This window comes from Crinia signifera, chromosome 4 (genome assembly GCF_055691185.1).
Source record: "Crinia signifera chromosome 4, ASM5569118v1, whole genome shotgun sequence".
NCBI lineage: Eukaryota > Metazoa > Chordata > Amphibia > Anura > Myobatrachidae > Crinia > Crinia signifera.
In genome coordinates, this window is record NC_139220.1 from 306263149 (window position 1) to 306285538 (window position 22390).

Consider the following 22390-nt stretch of genomic DNA (forward strand, 5'->3'; position numbering starts at 1 on the left):
AGTGCCTCCCGATCCTTCTGCCCTAGGCAGCTGCCTACTTGTAAACCCAGCCCTGAGTAAATTAGAAACTGACATTGTGCCAGAGTCTACAGCACATGTGCCATTCTCCAGGAACATGGCTGCTGCTTCTTGTACCTGGAGACTTCTCTATAGTGTATATATCTGTGTATACAGCTGCTGTACAATTCCCCAAGTGCTGTGATCTGGTGCTGCAGCGGTAATATGGGACATTGGAGTAGTAAGTGTTATACATGTGTGCAGGGGGTGCAAGGTTATTTACTAAGAATATGAAACAACTAAGTTATCCCAGCTGCTACATATCTGGCTAATGTGGTATCATATGTTGTACAATGTAAAAAAATAATATTTATTTTTAAATACAATATTAACAGATAATATAAAAATGTAGACTATAATGTTAACAGTAGGATACCCTTTCATATATAATTATACGATTATAGCATTATATGTAACCATTGTTAAAGTAAAACGCTTTAAGTATATATGATAAGACACTATCTGCACACATTTGATTATGTATCAGTATAATCTTATGTATAATATAATTACCTTACTCTGGGGATCCTTCCTCTGTCTCTCTCTTACTCATCGTCCTCCCAGCTCTCCAACCAGTAACTGATCTAGCAGCTCCTCCATCAGCTCCCAGTGGCCTGATACAGCCTATTTATAGTCACTCCTCCCCAGTAGTTCCCAGGATGCCCTGCAGGAATTCTCACACTGAGAGGTGACATGTAAATTAGGGTCACATAACATTAGTATACAGTCATTCACCACAGCAGCTCCTCCTGCCCAGCTCCTTGTCTTGTAAATGAGGTGTAAATATTCCTAAAGCCACTTACTACAATGGGAGATGCTAATTACACCCTGGCAGGGTAACACCTTGTATTGTAATTAGATCACAGCAGCCTCTGGCCTCCTGTTATGTCACCAAAGGATCTTTGTTTAGGAGTCACCTATTGTCTGGGCAGCCAGTCAGCAGAAAGTCAGTAGGAACCTCACACTGATTCAGTGCTAAACTATAATAGAAATAGACATATATATATAGAAAACCTGATCAAAAGTAATTTTAAATGAAGACACTGCTGTTTGTAATGTTGCTTGAAATACTCTTTATATTATACTTTCACTAATAACTTATATTACACTATCACAATTTGAATCACTAAGGATTCTGGAACAACACAAAAATAATCTGAATGTCCAATTTTAATTTAATTTAATTTATGGATTGGTAGAATCAAATAAAATTACAACTGTTTGAAACTGAGGGGGCGTGACCACGGCGAGCACGCTCCAATATCCTGTACAGCTAAAATTCAGCTACCCCCCGTGAAACTTTCTAATCCTGCCCAGTGCCTAGCTAAATTCCAGGAACCTTGGCATGGCCACTAGCTCAGAGGAGGAGGGGGTCCCGAATGCTGCAGCGAGTAGTGTGCAGGAGGATGCCGGGTGGATGCCGACAAGCGTGTCGGGAGGTAGCCGGAAGGAGCCGCACAGTGGACGAGTGACGGAGGTTGGAGGGAGCAGTGTGATGGCGGACGCCGACGAGTGAGCCGGAAAGAGTCGCTCATTGACTGAGTGACGGAGTGGCTGTGAGAGAGCCGGCTCCGTTATCACAGCAGCAGCAGCAAGCCGCAGCAACTGGAAGGGGACAGGGGAGACTGCAGGCTGCAGACACAGAGAAATAGAGAAAAAAATCAAAATCAGGAAAGATGGGAAACCCCAAGACATCCATACCGTCAAAGATACTAACAAAAGGATGACTTTAATATCGATACATCGAACCGATATTCCATGTTCAACCGAACTGGTGAACATGATGAAAGAGAGCGACTTTTTTTAGAACTGGACCCACCGTCACGATGGAGAAAGTAATAGAAAATATTTTTTTTTATAAAGAAACCCATAAAAAAATCTGTAGAGGAAAGAGAGCAGGTACAGGTTGAGTATCCCGTATCCGAATATCCGTTATCCAAATTATTCCGAAAACCATACTTTCCAGAAAGTGAATTTTTTTTTTCTTTTTTGCTAAAAACTCACTGGGGACATTTGTAACAGCACTACTGAGGACATGATGCGTAACTGGCACTATATATGTACAAGAAAATCATTGCTTGGCATTCAAATTCAGTATCTGAGATAGTACATAAATTTTGTTTCATGTTTTGAAACCTTGTTTTTTGAACAAATAAAATATATTTGTGTGTATTTTAAGTGGTAATAAAATATATTTGTGTTTATTTTATGTATTTATACAGCATAAATGCAAGATACTTCCAAATACATCATTGAAATATTAAAATATTCCGAAATACGGAATAATCCGTTATCCAAAATTCTCCTGGTCCCGAGCATTTTGGATACGGGATACTCAACCTGTATAAAGAAACCAAAAACTAAAAATAAAACTAAAAATAATAAAAATGCTCAAAATTCAGAATCCACTCTACAAACTGGTGAAACAGAAGGTAAAATATTTAACCTGTCTGGGAGAGAACTGACGGATATTGAGATAAAAATTCTCCAAAAAGGCTTAAAATTTGCGCCATCAGTTAAACCCAATAGTTTTAATCTTTTTCTAGATGTACAGAAATACATTAGAAAACTTACGATCAAACGTTTTTTTAAAACTCAGGAAAAAAATCCAGAAATATTACCTCTCACCCAGAATGAAGTGATAAAGACCCCTTTTAAACCCCAATCCACTTTTTACCCCACTCAATGTAGGGGTAGTTTCCTTGATTGTTTTAATAAAATAGTATGTAATGAAATTAAGAAAATTACTGATAATCAAGATAATAAAAGGAACAAATGCAATCTGTCAAAAAGAGAATTTGAAGCTCTAAAAGTACTGAAAGAAGATAAATCAGTAATAATAAAGCCAGCAGATAAAGGGGGGGGGGGGGGGCATCGTGATAATGAAAAAAGATATGTATATGAAAGAAATCGAAAAACAACTCACAGGTGGAACTACATATAAAAAACTTAAAACAGATCCAACAGGAAGAATCAGTAAAGAACTGTTGGATTTGACCACTAAGGCCCTAAATGAATCAGTGATCACTAAAAAGGAGTTCGATTTTTTAAATATTAAAGAACCATCGGTACCTTCGTTATATATCCTGCCAAAGTTACATAAAAATATGAAATGTCCCCCCGGTAGGCCGATAGTTTCAGGCTGTGGGAGCCTTACAAGTAATTTGTCAGCCTACATAGACTACTTCCTGCAACCGCTGGTGTCTGAAACAAAAGCATATCTTAAAGACACAGGACATTTATTAAGAGAATTATCTACATATAATTGGCAGGAAGGTGATATTCTTTGTAGTGCTGATGTCAGCACCCTTTATACAATTATTGAGAAAAATAAGGGGCTGACAGCAGTTAAGTATTTTTAGACAGATCTACATTAGAATGTAATTTAAAAAAAATTATTCTGACAAGCATTGATTTTTATTCTCAGTAATAATTATTTTTATCATGATGGAGAATTTTATATACAGTGTGTTGGTACAGCCATGGGCACCAGATTCGCCCACAGCTACGCAAACTTATTCATGTCATATTTGGAACATCTTAAAATATGGAATGGTGGCGTGCTGGGGGAGGGTCTGGTGCTCTGGTATCGTTTTATAGATGATGTTTTATTTGTGTGGAGAAATGGACAGGAAAGTCTTGATGTGTTCTGTGAAAATTTGAACATTAATGATTTCGCTATTAATCTATGTTTTAACACAAGCAAGGTGGAAATTTCTTTTTTAGATCTTAATATTTATATAGAAAATGGCACTTTAAGCACTAGTACTTTCCGAAAACCCACAGATTCTAATGGGTATATCGACTCCACTAGTATGCACCATACTAATTGGCTGAACGGAATTCCGTATGGTCAATTCACACGAATTAAACGCAATTGCTCTAATCCAGAAGTTTGTGACAAACAAATTGAAGAGGTTTCACATCGCCTTACTGCAAAGGGATTTTCTGAAGAAGTTCTGTCCAGAGCAAAAGAACGTATTAGGAATGTGAATAGAGAGGACCTAATACGAGAGAAAGAGCCTGAAGTTTTTAAAAATGATAAATACCAATAGGCCTTTATATCCCAGTACAATGATGCCCATCAGAAAATAGAAAAAGTCTTCTCTAATAACTGGCATCTTTTAAAACAAGACCCAGTTTTAGGTGAACTGCTCCCAAAAAAACCTACTTTTATTTATAGGAAGGCTCTTTCATTAAGAAACCATTTGGTTAAAAGTACAATAGATACCACCCAAAGACAGAGCAAAAGAACAAAAGGCTTCCACAGGTGTGGCGATTGTTTGATGTGCAAATCAGTGAAGTCAAAAAATAGAAAACATGTGGATTTTTTGGTTAAAGGAAAATTTTTTAAGATCAATGAATTTATAACCTGTCACTCTAAAAATGTTATCTACATTTTAGAGTGTTCCTGTCACCTGTTTTATGTGGGTAAAACATCACGTCAGTTAAAAGTCAGATTAGCTGAACATATTTATAATATTAGAAAAGGACTTTTAACCCACACTGTATCTGAACATTTTAAAACCCATCACCAGTCTAAGGAATGCTTTTTAATTAATTTCTGGGGTATACAAATGATCACACCGAGATGGCGAACTAGAGACTTAGATAAACGCCTTTCTCAGACAGAGATGCAATGGATTTACCGTCTCAATACCTTTGTTCCTGATGGTTTAAATAGCGATTTTGAGCTGAAGCATTTTTTAACATGAATTTAAGTGTTTTATATATTTATTAAATTTTAAAAGATTGTATCTATATAGTTGCTATGTACTATTTTTTTGTTATAATTTTATAACTATGGTGTCTCTATTTTTCTATTTTTAAATCTCTATATTTATATTTCTATATCTGCTGTCTTCATATAAAACTAAATATTTGAACCCAATATTGGTATATGACAGATATGAATGCACAGCCTGTTATATGTAGAAACCTATTCTATTTTTAGGTCAGTGACACCATATTTATGAAATGTAACTTTGGAAATCTTCAATGCGTTATGTGTCTAATTATGTACTGCTTTGTTATATAAATTTGAAGTGATACGACCGTGGAATGCACTCGATGTACGAGTGGAGCGCACGGCCATCTTTTTTCCATAATGAAGCGCCTTAATGATATGTCTGAGCCGGTGGAACGCACTCGATATACGAGTGGAACGCACGGCCATATTACTTCCACCGATAGTCGGAAATTGAGGCACCAGGAAGTAACAGACTGCGTCTGCTATAAAATGGAGACTGGGCAAGGCAGAGACACGCTTCTGACGAAGGATCAGTGGATCCGAAACGCGTTTAGCGTGTCTTGCCTGCTCCATTGGACCCGACTTTTATTGTTGCTGGACTCTTTTGGACACTTGTTTGAATATTACTGAGGTACCCAGATCCGGAACTGGGACCTTTACCATCTATACTCCAAGAACCAGGGGATCCAAGCTACTCTTATCTTATGCTACATGCTGAATTTTCGTTTTAAAAATTGTAAGTGTACATCTAATAAAACTTTGCCTATTGTTTGAAGTTATGCACTATGTCCTTTCTCCCATTTTTTATATGGTAAATTCATACTGCTGAGGAGTCTATGGGAAATAGTGTACTTCTTACTGGATAAAGTGGATGTGACATATTCTACAATCAAGCAATTGAGCATAGGCGTGCGCAGCCTATTTTCTTAGGGGGTGCACCATTGGAAGGGCGTGTCCATCACAGCCTACTGGGCGTGTCCGTCACAGCCTACTGGGCGTGTCCATCACAGCCTACTGGGCGTGTCTATCAACACCTATTGGGCATCAATGGAAAATAAATAGGTGACTTATTTATGTATATGCACTTCAGAGTGAATCACCCCCACATACATACTAGAAACAGGGATAGTGAGCGCGGATGGCACGCTACAAAAATTTACACTTTAATGCCCATTACATATAATGCCAAACTAATGCCCATCACACATAATGCCACCCAACATAATGCCAATTACACATAATGCCACCCAACAATGCCCATCACACATAAGGCCACACACAGTAATGCCCATTCTACATGATGCCATACACCATAATGCCCATTACACAATATGGCAGGCAAATTTTTCTAAATTAGGGACAGTGAGTGCCAAAAATTTACACCATAATTACTATTACACATCACACACCCATTACATAGTATACCACATGCCATAATGCCCATTAAACCATTACACATTATACCAAACACCGTAATGCCCAATACACGTTGCTCCTCACATTGTGATGCCCATAACACCTTGCGCCTCAAACTGTGATGCCCCTTACACGTTGTGCCTCACACCATGATGCCCCTTACACGTTACGCCTCAGACCGTAATTCCCCGAACACATTCACGCCTCAGACCATGATGCCCATTACACATTGCGCCTCACACTGTGATGCCCTTTACACGTTGCGCCTCACACCGTAATGCCCATTACACGTTACGCCTCAGACCGTAATTCCCCGAACACTTTCACGCCTCAGACCATGATGCCCATTACACATTGCGCCTCACACCGTAATGCCCATTACACATTACGCCTATTACGCATTATGCCTTACACTGTGATGCCCATTACACAATAATCCACACACTGTGATGCCCATTACACATTATGCCACACACCGTAATTGCCATTACATATGATGCCACATAATTGTCGCTTACCTACATGTTAATTGCTAGTGGTTTCATGCTTGATGCCAGGGCTTTCATGCTCAATGCCAGGGCTTTCACTCCATGGGGATTACATGCTTAGAGGGTTCAGGAGGACTCTGGGACAGCACACACAGGGCTGGAGCCTGGGGCAAAGTAGCACTGCACTTTCCATTGACTTATTGGGGGCAGCGGACTGGGCACACTGGGACTGGGTGGACCAGTGCAGCCAGATGCCGGCCAGCCTTGTAAATTTAAATGGCGCTGAGTGCAGCCCCAGCATCCTTTAGTATCTTCTGCACATGCATGGAAACAGTGCTCTGTGCGTCTAGTCCTCTCATAGGGGGTTATTCTAGTTCACTCTTTCTGAAAAAAATCCTTCTTAGATGGACAAAACCATGTGCACTGCAGGTGGGGCAGATTTTACTTGTGCTGAGAGAATTAGATTTGGGTGGGTTTTACTTCAAAGTGAAATCTATATTGCAGTGTAAAAACAAAGCAGCCAGTATTCACCCTGCACAGAAACAAAATAACTCACCCAAATCTAATTCTCTCTGCACATGTTACATCTGCCCCCCTGCAGTGCACATGGTTTTGTCCATCTAAGAAGGATTTTGTCAGAAAGAGCGAACTAGAATAACCCCCATAGTGACAGCAGAGTCAAATTAAGTGACAGTGGTACTTAAGAGAGGGGACCCCTAAGGACTACATAAACGGGGGTGAGAGTGGGTGTGGTGTATGGGGGGGGGGTGAGAGCAGGTGTGGTGATGGGGGTAGTGTGGTGACAGGGGGGTGTGAGGTGATGGGGGGGTTAAGAGTGGGTGTGGTGAGGGACCGAGAGGGGGTTAGTTGACGGCGAGTGTGAGGGGATGAGGTGATGTGGGGTGAGAGGGGGAAGAGGAGAGGCTAGGGAGAGGAGGCATGCCTCTTTCTTTTACCAGCATTGACTAGCAGGCCTCCCCTACACCCCCGCAAGTCTCCATCTCCCTCTCCCCTCCACCACTGCAGATGTGAATCAGAGTGTGTCCCTCATTTTGTAAAAGTGTGTCTGCGACTTTAGAGTAAAATAGGCGCTATAGCGGATATGTGAGCGCATATGTGTGATTATTAGGCCCCAGTGTACAGAGGACAGGCATTTTTCTTGTCTCTGAGTACTAACATACAAGTGGGAACATGCTCCTCTCTCCCCCACCCCCTGATATCACTGCATACCTCCCAACATGACCCTTTCCAGGAGGAACACAATGCTCTGTTCCTGGACTTTCCTCATCATGTATGATTACCATCACCTGTGTTGAACAGGTAACTTGCTAAGAAAGGTGCTTCAACACAGGTGATAGCAATTATAAATGAAGAGGGAAGTGCAGGAGCAGAGCAATGTGTCCCTCCTGGAGAGGGTCATGTTGGGAGGTACAGTATGTCACTGTGTCCCCTACAAGACATCTGCTACACCAGCCTGGCTGAGATGGACATCACCTGAATAGATGTCCATCTCAGCCAGGCTGGTGTGGCAGAGGTCATGGTTCTGATATTTGTACACTCCGCCAGAAGCTGTCCCCTGCCTGCGGCCGCCAGAGCACTTGATTCATCACAGAGCCAGGCAGGCTTATAGGTCAGTGTGGCACACTGACCTATAAGCCTGCCTGGCTCTGTGATGAATCAAGTGCTCTGGCGGCCGCAGGCAGGGGACAGCTTCTGGCGGAGAGCAGCTGATGACATCACACCCCCTCCTTACAGCAGCCATCCTCGGATCCCATCGCCAACGCCGGCGGCCCAGTGCGGACTGTGAGGGGGTTGTAGGGGGTCGCGCACAGGAAGCGCAAGCAAGCTGCAGGAGCTGAGACCCCCTGTCTCGGTTCTTGCTAGCACTTCCTGTCCACGGTCAGGTCAACAGCCAGCACCCGCGGCCGCCTCTCCTGAGAGCTGATAGTAATCTGCAACGCCCTCACAGTCCGCGCTGGGCCACCTGCGTTAGAGATGGGATCCGAGGATGGCTGCTGTATGGAGGGGCATGATGGTGTGGGCACTGGGGAGAAAGTGTTTTCAGAGCTCCGGACACTATTAAAAAAAAAGTGCTTGACCGGTCATTAGGAGGTGCCTGTGCACCCCCGGCACCCCCCGTTCGCACGCCTATGCAATTGAGATAGTACTGGTGACATTTTCATATATTATTATCACCTGGGTGCTATTTTGGAGAACACTGTTAGCCCTATATTGGTGTGCTATAACCTTTTTGTCCACACTATTACCTTCTGGGTGCATGGAATGACGCCCCAGCACCACTAATTAAGCAGCAGACAGATCTTTATTGTGCGCATATATAACATCATTTCTTTCCCTACCTAAACTTTAAATTTCCCCAATGTTTAGGGGATTAACGCCCACCCATAAGAAGTATTGCCATATGTGTTGTGTGATTTGATGCATACATACTGTTAAATATGGTGAACAAACGTAACATTGGAAATGTAGTTATAGTTTTTGGTGCATATATTGTAACTTCAGATAAGTGCTAGTGAGTGTAACATATTTCAAAGCAATAATTATTATGTAATGGTATGAAAAAAAGACGAAAATGCATGTTAGAGTAGCCAAACTTTTTTATGCTCTTGATCAACATGTACACATATACATTATTGACAATACTGCAATTGTATGATTCATTTGAAAATATAAATGTATGTAAAATAAAGACAACAATACATCTGGAGCATAATTAAGGCTTTTTGCCTGGCTCCTGCTACAAACCCCCTTTCCACCTGTGGCAACACCACCCCTGGTTTGGACACTCCTACATGGGGGAGTAGTTGGTGAGCTACTGATTGTGGTGCTGGATACACTGCTGATACTAGAAGGAGCAGGAACAATTATATTTGGTGTTTGTGTGCTGAGTTGTATCTGCAGAACACCAAAGCATTGGTTGGGCCATAATGGATTGGGTTTGAGCATTGACACTTTCATTTAGTGTCCTTAGTGAACAGATTGTTTGGGCCCTTAAGCCCTGGCTGATTTCTGATAGTCGTGTATCCAGAGTGGCAGCCATACGTATTTGTTCACCAGCACTTAATCAGACAGTGTTGGCTACCTTATGGATTTGTTGGGAAACTTCTGCATGTTGTGCATTTGATGACTTTGGTTTTCCATGAACTCCACCTGCTTGTGTATGAAGGTGTCTAATGACCTTGCCAGCTCATCTGCAATCTGGTGGATTTATCTGTGTTGCTTTCCAAAATGTCTTCCAAATGAAAATCCAATTACTTATTTGTGCTGCAAGAAAAAAAATAGCTGTAGGTAACAGGTAATTCTACTATTACAGTATTAGTATTACTTTATATATTGAACATGGTGTGTGTGTATCTGTGTGTATATAAAAGTACAAAAGTGTGTGCCTGCACACCTCCCAACTTCTGGTGGCTCGGAAGAGTGACAGTCATGTGGAGAAACAGGAAAAGAGGCATGGCCTTGCAGGGATGCTGTGGCCTCAGGCCACACCCCCAGGTTTTGCCCTCTGCATTGCTGTTGTCCCCCCAGCCAGAAGGGAATAGATGCTGTGAGCTTGCAAGCTGGGAGGATTCCCAACTCCCCCCCCCCCCCCCCTACGTGGGACACTGCTGGCCACGGGAGGCACGGGAGACTGTCCCTAAACAATGGGAAGGTCCCGCAAAAAAAAATGGGACAGTTGGGAGGTATGTGTCTGTATATATAGATTTGTGCATGTACAGAAACCCCCCATGAAAAACCTGTGTTTGCCCCTGACAGCAATCACCTGCATTAAGCCGTTGTTACACAAATACTTAATTTTATGAAAGACAGAGTCAATGCCCCCCAATCCTTCTGCCCTAGGCAGCTGCCTACTTGTAAACCCAGCCCTGAGTAAATTAGAAACTGACATTGTGCCAGAGTCTACAGCACATGTGCCAGTCTCCAGGAACATGGCTGCTGCTTCTTGTACTGGGAGACTTCTCTATAGTTTATGGGATGTTGGAGAAGTAAGTGTTATACATGTAGGCGGGGGTGCAAGGTTAATTACTAAGATTATGAAACAACTAAGTTATCCCAGCTGCTACATATCTGGCTAATGTGGTATCATATGTTGTACAGTGTAAAAAAATTATATTTATTTTTAAATACAATATTTACAGATAATATAAAAATGTAGACTATAATGTTAACAGTAGGATACCCTTCCATATATAATTATACGATTATAGCATTATATGTAACCATTGTTAAAGTAAAACGCTTTAAGTATATATGATAAGAACCTATCTGCACACATTTGATTATGTATCAGTATAATCTTATGTATAATATAATTACCTTACTCTGGGGATCCTTCCTCTGTCTCTCTCTTACTCCTCCGTCCTCCCAGCTCTCCAACCTGTAAATGATCCAGCAGCTCCTCCATCAGCTCCCAGTGGCCTGATACAGCCTATTTATAGTCACTCCTCCCCATCTCTCCCCAGTAGTTCCCAGGATGCCCTGCAGGAATTCTCACACTGAGAGGTGACATGTAAATTAGGGGCACATAACATTAGTATACAGTCATTCACCACAGCAGCTCCTCCTGCCCAGCTCCTTGTCTTGTAAATGAGGTGTAAATATTCCTAAAGTCACTTACTACAATGGGAAATGCTAATTACACCCTGGCAGGGTAACACCTTGTATAGTAATTAGATCACAGCAGCCTCTGGCATCCTGTTATGTCACCAAAGGATCTTTGTTTAGGAGTCACCTATTGTCTGGGCAGCCAGTCAGCAGAAAGTCAGTAGGAACCTCACAATGATTCAGTGCTAAACTATAATAGAAATAGACATTTATATATAGAAAACCAGATCAAATTTTAAATGAAGACCACTGCTGCTTGTAATGTTGCTTGAAATACTCTTTATATTATACTTTCACTAATAACTTATATTACACCATCACTATTGGAACAACACAAACATAATCTGAATGTCCAATTTTAATTTAATTTTATTTATGGATTGGTAGAAACAAATAAAATTACAACGGTACTTGTGGATTATCACGACTCCCATCGCATGCAATCACATGCCATATATAGTGGCATGTGATGGCATGCGATGGCATGCGATTTTTGCCGTTTTTACAGTTTTTAACATGTGTTTTTTAACAGAAAAGCATCCAAATGCATTGAAAATGAGTATCAAACATGTTCAATGGCCCCCAAATGTCATTTTTGAGGCTGTACCACCCCCACTATCAATGCGAACCGGAAGCGTGGCGAGCGCAGCGAGCCCGCGAGGGGTGGCGGTATGTGTCCTACGACCTTTTCATACCCCCACTATCCACGTCGGTGTGGAGTTGTGAATAGAAAGTGTGGCGAGGGGACGCGGACACCTGTGAAGCCCGCGAGGGGACGCCACGCTTCGGGCACACTTTCTATTCTCAACTCCACGCCGACGTGGATAGTGGGGGTATGAAAAGGTCGTAGGACGCGTACTGCCGACACTCGCGGGCTCACTGCGCTCGCCACGCTTCGGGTTCGCGTTGATAGTGGGGGTGGTACAGCCTCAAAAATGACATTTGGGGGCCATTGAACATGTTTGATACTAATTTCAATGCATTTGGATGCTTTTCTGTTAAAAAACGCATGCGATCGCATGCGATCAAATCGCATGCTATGAGATGCAATTTTTTCATGTGCGATGGCCATCGTGGGAGCCATGATACTCCACAAGTACCATTACAACTGTTTGAAACTGAGGGGGCGTGACCATGGGGAGCACGCTCCAATATCCTGAACAGCTAAAATTCAGCTACCCCCGGTGAACCTGTCTAATCCTGCCCAGTGCCGAGCTAAATTCCAGGTACCTTGGCATGGCCGCTAGCTCAGAGGAGGAGGGGGTCCCGAATGCTGCAGCGAGCAGTGTGCAGGAGGATGCCGGGTGGATGCCGACGAGCGTTTCGGGAGGTAGCTGGAAGGAGCCGCACAGTGGATGAGTGACGGAGGTTGGAGGGAGCAGTGTGCGGGCGGACGCCGACGAGTGAGCCGGAAAGAGTCGCTCAGTGACTGAGTGACGGAGTGGCTGTGAGAGAGCCGGCTCCGTCATCACAGCAGCAGCAGCAAGCCGCAGCAAGTGGAAGGGTACAGGGGAGACTGCAGGCTGCGGAAACAGTGGAGTGGAGCGAGGGGAGACCAGTATCTTGTTGGACCCAGAGCCTGGGGGACGTTAGGGCAGTGGAGAGTGGCGGCAGCAGATTGGAGCCACCTGCCATAGGGCTGAGTGAGTACAGTACAATATTATCTCTGTGCTGTTTACTTTTGAATACTAAATATACTCTAGCTAATACTGCATGACAACCACGTGGCTCTGAACCATTTAACTACAGACACAGGTCCACATCCCCCCCCCCCTCTTCCTTCTATTGTGTATTACCCCCCAGACAAACAAAAAAGGGGCAAAAATAAAATGGGGAAAACACAAAACGCGGCAGCCAGGGCCGGATTTATGACTAGGCCCGTGAGGCACGGGCCTAGGGGCGGCACCTATTAGGGGCGGCATGACAGGCTGCCTGTCACTGTGTTAATAGTCACCACCAGTCCAGTCCAGACTGAGTGACCTGAGTGACCAGACAGCAACAGTAGTGACAAGCGGCGCTGCACCCTGCCCGTTTTATTAACTATTGAATGCGCACTGCTCTTTTGTCTGCCCCCCGCAGTGTGGCGAGGGGACGCGGACACCTGTGAAGCCCGCGAGGGGACGCCACGCTTCGGGCACACTTTCTAGTCTCAACTCCACGCCGACGTGGATAGTGGGGGTATGAAAAGGTCGTAGGACGCGTACTGCCGACACTCGCGGGCTCACTGCGCTCGCCACGCTTCGGGTTCGCGTTGATAGTGGGGGTGGTACAGCCTCAAAAATGACATTTGGGGGCCATTGAACATGTTTGATACTAATTTCAATGCATTTGGATGCTTTTCTGTTAAAAAACGCATGCGATCGCATGCGATCAAATCGCATGCTATGAGATGCAATTTTTTCATGTGCGATGGCCATCGTGGGAGCCATGATACTCCACAAGTACCATTACAACTGTTTGAAACTGAGGGGGCGTGACCATGGGGAGCACGCTCCAATATCCTGAACAGCTAAAATTCAGCTACCCCCGGTGAACCTGTCTAATCCTGCCCAGTGCCGAGCTAAATTCCAGGTACCTTGGCATGGCCGCTAGCTCAGAGGAGGAGGGGGTCCCGAATGCTGCAGCGAGCAGTGTGCAGGAGGATGCCGGGTGGATGCCGACGAGCGTTTCGGGAGGTAGCTGGAAGGAGCCGCACAGTGGATGAGTGACGGAGGTTGGAGGGAGCAGTGTGCGGGCGGACGCCGACGAGTGAGCCGGAAAGAGTCGCTCAGTGACTGAGTGACGGAGTGGCTGTGAGAGAGCCGGCTCCGTCATCACAGCAGCAGCAGCAAGCCGCAGCAAGTGGAAGGGTACAGGGGAGACTGCAGGCTGCGGAAACAGTGGAGTGGAGCGAGGGGAGACCAGTATCTTGTTGGACCCAGAGCCTGGGGGACGTTAGGGCAGTGGAGAGTGGCGGCAGCAGATTGGAGCCACCTGCCATAGGGCTGAGTGAGTACAGTACAATATTATCTCTGTGCTGTTTACTTTTGAATACTAAATATACTCTAGCTAATACTGCATGACAACCACGTGGCTCTGAACCATTTAACTACAGACACAGGTCCACATCTCCCCCCCCCTCTTCCTTCTATTGTGTATTACCCCCCAGACAAACAAAAAAGGGGCAAAAATAAAATGGGGAAAACACAAAACGCGGCAGCCAGGGCCGGATTTATGACTAGGCCCGTGAGGCACGGGCCTAGGGGCGGCACCTATTAGGGGCGGCATGACAGGCTGCCTGTCACTGTGTTAATAGTCACCACCAGTCCAGTCCAGACTGAGTGACCTGAGTGACCAGACAGCAACAGTAGTGACAAGCGGCGCTGCACCCTGCCCGTTTTATTAACTATTGAATGCGCACTGCTCTTTTGTCTGCCCCCCGCAGTGCGCTGACAACACCACTGAGGCTGAGTTGTTCACTAGACCTCAGCCAGTGATCTTAAATATGCTCCCAGGAGTAGATGCCCGACGCGACGGCCGGGGTGCAAGAGCCGCCCACAGAGCAGCAGACGTCTGGTGGCCGGGGCTAAGGAGCCGCCCGGGAATCAGAAGACACTCAGTGGCCGGGGAGCAGGAGGTGCCCTGGGAGCAGGAGGAGGCAGTCATCAGCCAGGCAGCATGAGATGACTGGTGGCCGGGGCGCAGCATGCAGCCGGAGACGGTGGAGAGCAGTATGCAATTGGTGGCCGGGGAGCAGGAGAGCCTGCCATTAGGGAGCAGGAGACCCGACAATGCTGGTGGTGAGCAGACCTGCCTCCTCTCCCCACTCTCTCTTCTCATCCCGTCACCTTACCCCCTCCCTCTTTTGCCCCCATCACCTCACCCTTCTCCTGCCCCCTCACCAACCTCTATGTGGCTCCGTCACCATACCCCCCCTCTCCCCCGTCACCTCTAGCATGCCAGTGGATGTGTACGCTAACACATACCCCCGCATACGGCCGTGAGGAGAAATTATTCGATAGTCACTCACCATCGAATTATTTCTCTAGCCTTTGCTCTGAAAAGTCTATACTTACTTTTCAGATGCTCACTAACTGCCAAATTTGTCGATGTCAGTCACCCACCCCAAAGAGGCACAGACATACCTGCGTTCACAGGTGTCCGCCCAGCTTTTTCATGGGAGTGCACACTTTTTTTTTTTTTTGGTGAACCCCTGCATGCCCCCTAGTGAGTGAACACCCTGGCAAGTGTGAAACTCGCCTAGGGCATTTGCTCTGGGGGTTTGCACATGCGCATGTTTTGTAGTACTCATGTACTGAATATGTTAGAATAGGGGGGGGGGGCAAAAGTTTTGTGCCTAGGGGCGGCCTGACCCCTAAATTCGCCCCTGGCGGCAGCTGCAAATTGCCTCGCAAACTATGCAAGGCCCCCGGTAACTCCAACAAAGTTCCCACCCTTTTACCCCCCCTGAAGGTGAAAAACCTATAGAGCAGAGCGTTGCCTCTATACAAAAGGTGTTATCGCATTACCTGCCAGTGAAGGCCGCCTGACCAATAAAATTGAGAAAGTCCAGGAGGATCTAAATCTGATAAAGCAGACAGTACAACAGATCCGGGAATGGGTAATGGAGGTGGAAAATCGCACCTCAGCTCTGGAGGACGTGATCACTCCTTTATTAGGGAAGATGGACGATATCGACACTCAAATAAAATCCATTAACGCCAAAATTACTGCTATGGAGGGGCGCCTCCGCAGAAACAATTTGAGATTTGTGGGGTTGCCAGAAAAAGCTGAAGGACAAAACCCTGAACAGTTTATACAAAAATGGCTAATTGACACCTACGGGCAGGGGGCCTTCTCCAAATTCTTTATGGTGGAAAGAGCCCATAGAATACCCATGAGAGCTCTCCCCCCAGGGTCGCTGCCCCGCACCTTTATTATTAAGCTTCTGCACTATTCAGTATACAATACTGAAAATGGCCAGAAATAAAGGCCCTCCGACCTGGGACAAAATAAAGGTATCCACCTTCCCGGATTATGCAGGAGAAGTTCAATGGGAAAGGGCCCAGTTCTACTCTATTAAAAAACGTTTAAGAGAGTTGGACCTGCAATATTCAATGATGTTCCCAGCAAAACTCGGCGTGGTACATGATGGCTCAACAAAGTTCTTTAATACGCCTAAAGAGGCTGCAAGCTGGTTAGATGGTAATTTCCCAGCAAAGTGCATGGTGAATTCCAGTTAAGAATACGGCGATATGTAAATGAACTTTCGGAAAATGGACTTTGCCCAGAATATTAGTACTGAAAGAGAAAAGGAATGGTTTTTTCCCTCGCTCCTGAGGGCTGTGTTTTTTTTTTTCTCTTCCCCACTTTTCTCCTCTCTCTTGGTTTCTTTCTTGTCATATCAAGCAATTTAACTGTATATGATATATTAATTGCTGGGGTACAACATTTGGCATAAGGCAATTATATATTAACCATTTGGTAGAAGGAGGGTTCACTTGCAGCAAACATAGAGAAACAGGAGTGGGGGAGGACCCCCAGCTCGTGGTCATTATATATATTGTCCCCAAAAAAAGAAAAAAGGGGGGGGGGAGGGGGAGAGAAGGGGCGGAGAGAAGGGGGATGTGGGTTATGGGAGGGGGGACAGGCTTGGGAGGGGGAGAGGCATGTCAGAAGGATAGGAAGGCATGCAGGGAGGGGGCGGGGAGGGGTAGGGGGGAGGCTATAAGGTTAACAGCATTACATTTAATGGTATACATTATTGGTGGGAAGATCTATAATTTGAAGGGTCCATTCACACATCCGCTGATATGGTGCCGATAAAATATTCCCTCCTGTCATGGAATGTACGGGGGATGAACATCAAAATTAAAAGAGCATTGGTGATGCGACAAATACGACAGTACGCCTTAGACATAATATGCCTGCAAGAAACACACCTGGTGGGAAACAAGTTGTTATCCCTCAAAAAAGCTTGGATTGGATGGGCCTTACATCCACGTCTAGAGGGGTATCTATACTGATCAGAAAGGGAATACCTTTTTCCAAGGAAACAGTAGAGATAGATTAGAAACCTCTTGGCAAAAGTTCTTTGACAAAAAAAAGGGACACAGGGTCGGTCGAAAACATTTGGGGGGCATTCAAAGCCTACCTTAGAGGCACCTTGATCAGTGGCGCCCCCCCCCCCCCACCCAGTATGTCCGGCCCGCCTATATTACAGCCGCCCGCCCGCCTACATTAAAGAAGTATCATCCGCCCGGCCGCCTATATTTCATACCAGCCGCCGGCGATGGCTGCTGCTGCTGCCGCCGGGGAGATGTGCATAAGACGCGCCAGCCAATCACTGCCGGCGCATCCCCTCCACATACACTGTGATTGGCGGGCGCGTCTTCTACACATCTCCCCGGCGGCAGCAGCAGCAGCCATCCCCGGCGCCTGGTATGTAATATAGGAGGGAGGGCGGGCGGATGATAATACATAAGTAATATAGGGGCGGGCAGGCGGGCGGCTGATAATAAATCAGTTATATAGCCTGGCGGGCGGGTGGGCAGCTGATTAATCAGTAATATAGCCAGGCGGGTGGCAGGGAAGATGTGCGCCTGCCAATGCTGCTTCTCTCACCCTCCCTTCCCCAGTGACTGACACATCCAGGGGTTGTCATTTACCCCTGGATTCACCCCCAATCAGACATAATCACATTAACCTGTTTGGGGGTGACACCTCCCCTTCCTCCACACTGTCACTTTTTATGGTGTCTCTGCCCACATGTATATGCCACTGCCCATGTGTATAATGCTGCTGGACATGTGCTGGACATATGAGGGATGTGAGGGCATGTGCTGGACATATGAGGGTTATAGGGTTAATGTTAACTCTGCATTATGTTATTTTGTTACTAATAAAACTATAGTGTTTTTCTGTTACTCTATTACTATTGATGAAAACATATTTCATTAACTATCAGGGGGTAACATATAGCAATTTAGGGGGCGCCAAAATGAGATTATATCTTGCCCCCCCAACCTAAAAACGTTCCAGCGCCCCTGACCTTGATAAAATAAATTGCTGGCTTGAAAGCCTCATACAGGAGGGAGGAACATAATCTGGAAACAAGCTGTAATGATTTAGAACAAAAATACCTGAGCAATAGAACAGAGGATAATAAACGGGAGTGGATTAAAGCCCGGGATATCTGGCATAAATGCCTCTCTGATAAGTCAATATATAAAGATCTTTTATACCATCTATGCTAATGGAGATAGACCCGGCAGCTTTTTGGCACACCTCTCACGCTCAGACCTACCTGGGAACTCTGGGGGGGGATATAGTTCAGCAGACCCCAGAGATAGAGGAGTGTTTCAGGCAATACTTTCACGATCTATACACCTCCCAACAGGGCCGGTCCCCTGAGGATATTCATATGTTCCTATCAGGGATAAAAAAACAAAACAAATAGAATGTCAAGGGAATCCAGGGAGATGCTAGATGGTCCACTGACACTCCTCGAGGTGGAAGAGGCAATATCGTCGATTCCCGGTGGCAAGGCACTGTGTCTCGACGGTATACCACAGGAGCTATATAAAAAATATAGTAAATTCTTTTCACAGAAATTTCAATTAGTATGTCAGAGGCCCTAATTATAATTCTACTGAAAAAAGACAAAGACCCCAAAAATATGGACTCTCATAGACCCATTTCCCTGTTGACTAATGATATAAAAATTCTTGCTAAGATCTTATCAGCCAGATTAAATAGAGTAATAGGGGAAATTATTCATGAAGACCAAACAGGCTTCATGCCTGGGAGGTCAACTACAACCTATTTGAGAAGGCTATACGGCCAACTCCAAACCCCACAGGAAACAGGAGGGAACCCAGTGGTGGTCTCTCTTGATGCTGCTAAGGCATTTGATACAACTGAATGGGGTTTTCTATGGGAGGCTCTAGAATGGGTAGGAATTTGCCCAGTTTTTATAAACTGAGTGAGACTGCTATATGTTTCCCCATCAGCTACGGTGTCTGTTAATAAATACATTTCCCCCAGGCACCCGTCAAGGCTGCCCAATGTGGCCGGCTCTATTCACCATAGCGATGGAGCCGCTGGCAGGCATGATTAGAGAAAGTACATCGTTCCAGGGTCTAAAAATAGGTACTAGAGAAGACCAAATTGCTCTATATGCCGATGACATTCTGTTTATTCCTGCAGGATCATGAAATAGCAATGCTCTGGGTTCTGGAGGTGATTAATGTCTTCGGCATATACTTTGGCTTATGGATCAACTGGAGCAAGTCACATATTTTATCCTTAAATGAAAATAGACCTACAGCTTTGGATACAGCCACACCACTGAAGTGGGTGGATGAATTCAAATACCTTGGAATATGGGTTTCTATGGACACATCAAAATTCAAAGCTCTCAATATAAACCCCCAAATTGAATACATAAAATCTAAAATTAAACCTTGGGCCTTAACAATGTTAAGTGCACCCACATGCCACCTCCACTATCAACGCCAACCCGAAGCGTGGCGAGCACAGTGGGGCGGCAGTACGCGTCCTCCAATCTTTTCATACCCCCACTATCCATGTCGGCGTGGAGTTGACTTTATATAGTGTGGCGAGCGCAGTGAGCCACCGAGCCTGAAGCGTGGCGAGCGCACGCGCATTACTTCACATGTATTCTGCGTCCACTCGCCACGCTTCGGGCTCGGTGGCTCGCTGCGCTCGCCACACTATATAAATTCAACTCGACACCAACGTGGATAGTGGGGGTATGAAAAGGTCGGAGGACTGGTACCGCCGCCCCTCACGGGTTCGCGCTTCGGGTTGGCGTTGATAGTATGGGTGGCGTGGGGGTGCTTTTAACATTGTAAGCACCTATTACGATGTTTATACAATTATTTATCTTATAAGGGGCACATTTAACATTGAAAACACCCATTAGGGTTCTTATACAATTTAAATTTTTATACCATTGTATATGCCATACAATGGCATACAATTCGATGGTATACAATTAAAAATTTTTTAACATCAGCTAACATCGTATCGCATCGCATTGCACACCATCGTATGCCTTATGGTATGTGATGCGATGGGCGCCATGATAATACACAAGTACCCAATGCCCTCCATCTGTTAGAACTGAGAGAATTACAGGTACAAGAAGTGTGGGTACAAAAAGGAATAAATGGATTAGGGCAGTTATATGAGGAGGAGAACCTGAGAACTTTTCAGCCCTTGAAAACTGCATTCTCGCTACCAAACAACTATCTTTTCAGATATTTGCAGATAAGAGATGCCCTGGAAGTTCAGTTTGAAAACATAAATCCCATCATAAAAGAATCGTTAACTAAGAAATTGGTCATCAGATCTCCCCAAAGGCATGAGGTCTCCTTCTTCTATAAGGCCCTGACTCAGGTATCACATGATAAGGGGCTAGTGGAATTGAAGGATAAGTGGGAAAGGGATCTGGGAGGAATAACAAAGGAGGATTGGGAGGAAGCAGTGAGTAACATCCGTAAAGCCACAAATTAAGCCAAGTTTCAACAGGTCCAATTGTTTATAATCCATAGGACATATATAACAAGAGAACAAATGTACAAATTTGGGGGTACAAAAAGCACTCGATGCCCGAAATGTGTAGTTATCACGGGTTCATTCTGGCACCTATTATGGGAATGCCCCAAGGTGGCAGCATTCTGGACAGGGGTGATAGAAGCTACCCAAAAATGAATGCACCCCTCGCACATGTATCCTAGCCGTAGTAGAGAATACATCACTAAGTAACGGCGATAAACTACTACTGATACAGCTATGCACCCTGGCCAAGATATGCATTGCCAGAAAGTGGATGGCAAAAGAGGGGCCCAGCTTAGACGCATGGCTAGCATTGGTACACGCCACTAAGGACCATGAGAGATACATCCATATGGCTAGGGGCACGGTCCAGAAATTCCATAAAATATGGGACAGAGTGACGGCCTCCATGGTGGCCAATTGACCAAAAAGGGACCCTAGGCTACACAGGAACCTGAACGAGGGTACAGTTCAACCCCACATAAAATAGTAGCTATTAATAATTGCCTGACTAAATGAGCAAATAACTGACTTAAGTTAACCTAAGGGCCGGGGGGGGGGGGGTTAGGGTAGGACACCAATAAAAGGATGTATGACTGTTAATAGCGCATAATGTACATAAGCATGTGGTTGGGGTGAGGCGTCTCGGCCCAAGCGCCAATATAAACACAATTAAAGAGATTATAATTCTATAGAAAAGTAATAATTAAAATAATAAGTAATAGAGAGAAATAGTATTTTATTCACCGTGCAAGTATGGTTGGTAACCAATATAAATGGACAATAAGAACACAATCACATTAGCACAAAATACAGTAGTGAGCACAATGAAAGATTTAATGAGCACATGTATAAAGAAAAATCCAGAATAAAAAAAAAAAAGAGGAAGACACATCACAAACGTAAGTAGCACTTGACTAATTGCGTCATTAAGTCACATGTTTGATTGAGAAAGAATCTATACACAACCAGCGGCACATACTGAAATAAAAGCTTCCACTTCTGGTAGCATAATCAATCAGGGCGAAGGGGTTGGGGACGCCGATCCACAAACCACAGAAGAATAAACAAACTAAGCAGAGATTAAATGTGTTTGTATCCATAACCTGTCTGTGTACAGGAATTAACTGTATGAGTTTACAGCCAAACACTCTTATGTTATTTAACTTGTTACTTAACTTTTTAAATAGAAGTTTTGTATTGGGGGGGGGGGGGGGGGAGAAAAAATAAAGATTGAATTTAAAAAACTGTTTGAAACTGTATAACTGGTTTGTGGATTCTCACTAATATATAAATTATGGCAAGTAACAGATTTATATCAGATAAATATTAATCACACAATATGAAATTGATAATGTACTTTATCACAATGTGACATTGGGTATTGTCTTATTTTAGTAATTAACATAAAACCATAAAAAACAGAATTACAGTTGAAATATGTAATTGGAAGGAATACAACCCATAGGGAAAGGGCAACTTATGTTTGTCC